Consider the following 4773-nt stretch of genomic DNA (forward strand, 5'->3'; position numbering starts at 1 on the left):
TTGAAACACACACACACACACACACACACACACACACACACAGAGAGAGAGAGAGAGAGAGAGAGAGAGAGAGAGAGAGAGAGAGAGAGAGAGAGACTGCCTTAATATGCCTTAAGCAGCACAAATATTTTAGTATGCCTTTCCCAGCACATAGCTGGGAAACTGCCTAGCCCCCATACTGGTAGAAACCCACTTTTCTACTGGTAATTCAGAGTTACTACTTACTAATTTCTACATTCCATTTTGGCTACTCTTGACCCAATTGAGCAGCCCTTTGGGCTACATTATTTTGTCCCTTAGCCCATGACAGCTCTCCTTCTCCCACCTGTACATTCTTCTATATCCCACGACAGCTTCTTTCTCCTCTTCATCCTCATAGTACCAAGCTCAGGGAACATAAGCCCCATCTATGCCTCTTCTCCATAGCTATTGGCTGGCATCTTCATTTACCAATCAGATTAAGGGAAGGCAGGGTCTCTCAGTGTCTTATATGTGAACTGTCTTCCCTTTAGGTCAGTTTTGGAGGAGACAAAGTAGCATTATAGTACAAGCAGCATTTGACCAGCCTGATCTTCTGAGTCCAAGTCTCATGCAAAGGAGACAGGCTATTTAAAAAAAAAAAAAGCAGAACAGACAAAGCAGAGCAAGGAAGTCTTGGTATAAACAGAGGAGGAAGCCTAGGGATATGGTTCAGTGCTAGGATGCTTGCATGATATGCAAGAGGCTCTAGGTCCAATTTTTAACAATACACACACACACACACACACACACACACACACTTACAAATCAGGAAAAAACAGAGTAAGAGCAAAAAAGAAAGTCATGAGAGCTGTGGATTCTGCTATTTCACTTTAAATACTAAACATTAATATCAGAAAAGTGCAGGACTCTGAATCTAAACCATCTTTGTTGACCTTCCTTTCTTTCCTCTACAAAATGCATAAAAATAGACCTGTATAAATGAAAAAATGTGCTTAACTTTCATACATAATCATTCTGAAAGCAGGGAATTAAAATTAGGACAGTGTCCTTACATTCAGATCATGACAAAAAAAGTTTCTACAAGTACAAATGACCAAACTCCAAAAGGAATTTAAAGAACAATATACCTATACATGAGAGAGAACCAAACAAATTTGGTACAGTCCAAGTGAGATAACTATGAACGGCATTTCAGAAATAAAGACTGCAGGAAAGAAACAGAAAAGCAAATGACAATGAGAACAACTAAAAGGAACATGAAATAAAGGGAGGATTGCTTAATGAGAAGAAATCTATAGGCAAAAGGAAAATCACAAATATAGAAGTTAATAAGATTCAAAAATAAATATGTTAAAACTTCAGCAATGATTTTAAAAGAAAATTAAAGAAACAACAAAAAGAATATGCAATAACTTAAGGACACTCCTCTAAACTATCTTTTAATTCAAAATTGTGTCTAAAAGAACTAGTCAACATTTAATACGCATCTAGAAAGAAAATATGAGCTAAGGATCTTATGTTTAGCCAAGCAGACTTTGGGTACCAACACTCTTAGTAGGCACCCAGGGCGTCCGGCTCCTGTCAGTGCTCTCCATGTATTTCTCGCTTTACATTTCACTTGGCCAAAGCCAATATGAGAAAGCAGTTCAATGGGTATAGGTAAATATTGAGCATTTGCATCTCTATACACACATACAGATACACACAAACATACAGCCTTTATAAACATGGCCATGTTTACATGATTAGAGTGCATACAGTGTCCAGTGACTGTGTACTCTGATACTATTCATATAGGATATCAAAAAATAGGTGGAAAATTGAGCAGAGCAAATGATAATAAAATTAAGCTAGACAATTTACAATTATTAACTGTGGTTTAGAAGATATTTCCAGTTTTGAGAAGCTAAGGAAGAGAGGATGATAATAATTTCAGTATTGTTTATAGTTGAGCCCTAATAGATTACATTCCAAACCAAACCTGAAAGTGGTAGGGATCCAAATATTTATTAGTACATAGAAAGAGATAAATAAAGAATATCTGTCTATACTGTTAATGAACTAAACAAAAGATTTAAGGCTGAGAGAAGCACATACAACAGGTTTCTGTTTGTTAAGAAAATGTGTCCCTTCCAGTCTGAGTGGGTTCCCTGAGCAAACCTTGGGCAGTCGATCTGCACCCAGAGGTAGCTTGACTTCCAGATACTCTACCACACCCAGGATCACAGGTGAGGAGGCCACAACATCTGCCCCTACACCAGGAGTAACTAGGACATTAGGATACAGGAATGCAAAAACCCCCACCCAGCCAGTGGCACAGGTTCCTCCTGGTCTGAGCCAGTGCCCTGAACAGACCTTGGGTGCTGGCTCCACATCCAGTCCCACAACACCTAGAGGAAGCTTGACTCCCCAATGCATTAACACACTCAGGATCACAGGATCTCAGAAACTTGACCACACCAGGATTTCAGAGGCAGCTTGACTCCCAGGAACTCTGACATACCCAGGATTTCAGGATCACAGGATCCTGGAGTCATAGGACCACAGCTACATCTGGACTCTGAGGAGTTCTGACACAACCAGGATGACAGGAGGGACAAGCTCCAGTAAGAGACAGCAAGGGCAGGAAGCATTTGAGATATCCAGATGGCAAGAGGCAAGCATAAGAACATAAGCAACAGAAATCAGGACTGCTTGCCATTATCAGAACTCAGTTCTCCCACCACAGCAAGTCTTAGATACCCCATCACACCAGAAAAGCAAGATTCAAACTTAAAATCATTTCCCATGATGATGATAGAGGATGTTAAGAAGGACATAAATAAATCCCTTAAAGAAATACAGGAGATCAATGGTTAGCTGTGAGCAACTTCGTCTGAATATGTCAGACTCTGGCAGACCTCTAAGGAGACAGCTATATCAGGCTCTTGTCAGCATGTACTTCCTGACATCCACATCAGCATTTACCTTTGGTGACTGCACATGGGGTGGATATCCAAGTGGAATGGTCTTCAGATGGCCCCTCCTTCAGTTTCTGTCCCACATTTTCTCTTCATATTTGCTCCCTTGAGTATTTTGCTACTCCTTCTAAGAAGAACCGAAGCACCCACACTTGGTCTTCCTTTTTTTATGACCTTCATGTGGTCTGTGAGTTGAATCTTGGCTATTTCAAGCCTTTGGGCTGATATCCACTTATCAGTGAGTGAATACCATGTGTGTTCTTTTGTGATTGGGTTACCTCACTCAGAATGATATTTTCTAGTTTCATCCATTTACCTAAGAATTTCTCAAATTCATTGTTTTTAATAGTTGGGTAATACTCCACTGTGTAAATGTACCACATTTTTTTTGTATCCATTCTTCTGTTGAAGGACTTCTGGGCCCTTTCCAGCTTCTGGCTATTATAAATAAGGCTGCTATGAACATAGTGGAGCATATATCCTTCTTATATGTTGGAGCATCTTCTGTTTATATGCCCAGGAGTGGTGTAGCTGAGTTTTCAGGTCCAATTTTCTGAGGAACCACCAGACTGATTTCCAGAGTGGTTGTACCAGCTTGCAATCCCAACAACAATGGAGAAGTGTTCCTCTTTCTCCACATCCTCACCACCATCTGCTGTCACCTGAGTTTTTGATCTTGGCCATTCTGACTGGTGTGAGGTGGAATCTCAGGGTTGTTTTGATTAGCATTTCTCTGATGACTAAGGATGTTGAACATTTCTTTAGGTGCTTCTCGGCCTTTCGAGTTTCCTCAGTTGATACATATCAAAACAATTAATATAAATCAAAACAAATCAAAACTCATGGGGCACAATGAAGCAGTGCTAAGAGGAAAACTCATAGCTCTAAGTGCCTCCAAAAAGAAACAGGAGAGAGTATACAGTAGCAACTTGACAGTACATCTGAATGTTCTAGAACAAAAAATCAGCAATTATACCTAAGAGGTGTAGACAGCAGGAAATAATCAAACCCAGGGCTGAAATCAACCATGTAGAAACAAAAAGAACTATACAACAATCAACAAAACCAGAAGCTGGTTCTTTGAGAAAATCAACAAGATAGATAAACCCTTAGCCAGATTAACCAGAGGGCACAGAGACAGCATTCAAATGAACAAAATTGGAAAAGAAAATGGAGACATAACAACAGAAACAAAGGAAATTAAAAACAATCATCAGATCCTACTACAAAAGCATATATTTAACAAAACTGGAAAATCTGGATGAAATTAACAGTTTTCTAGATAGATACCAGGTACAAAAGTTAAATCAGGAGCAGATAAACCATGCAAACAGTTTCATAACCCTTAAAGAGATAACAGCAAGCATTAAAAGTCTCTCAACCAAAAAAAGCCCAAGATCAGATAGGTTTAGTGCAGAATTCTATCAGACCTTCAAAGAAGACCTAATACCAATACTCTTCAAACTATTCCACAAAATGGAAACAGAAAGAACACTAGCTGCCTCCTGAAAGGCTCTGCTAGAGCCTGACAAATACAGAGGCAGATGCTCACAGCCAATCATTGCTCCGAACATGGGGTCCCCGATGAAGAAGTTAGAGAAAGGAATGAAGGAGCTAAAGGGGCTTGCAACACCATAGGAAGAACAACAATATCAACCAGAGCACACAGGAACTAAACCACCAACCAATGAGTATACATGGAGGGACTCATGGCTCCAGCGGCATATGTAGTAGAGGATGGCCTTGTCAGGCATCAGTGAGTGGAGAGGCCCTTGGTCCTGTGAAGGCTTGATGCCCCAGTGTAGGAGAATGCCAGGGCTGGAAGGCAGGA

Source organism: Grammomys surdaster, unplaced genomic scaffold, assembly GCF_004785775.1.
Source record: "Grammomys surdaster isolate TR1022 unplaced genomic scaffold, NIH_TR_1.0 125752, whole genome shotgun sequence".
Lineage (NCBI taxonomy): Eukaryota > Metazoa > Chordata > Mammalia > Rodentia > Muridae > Grammomys > Grammomys surdaster.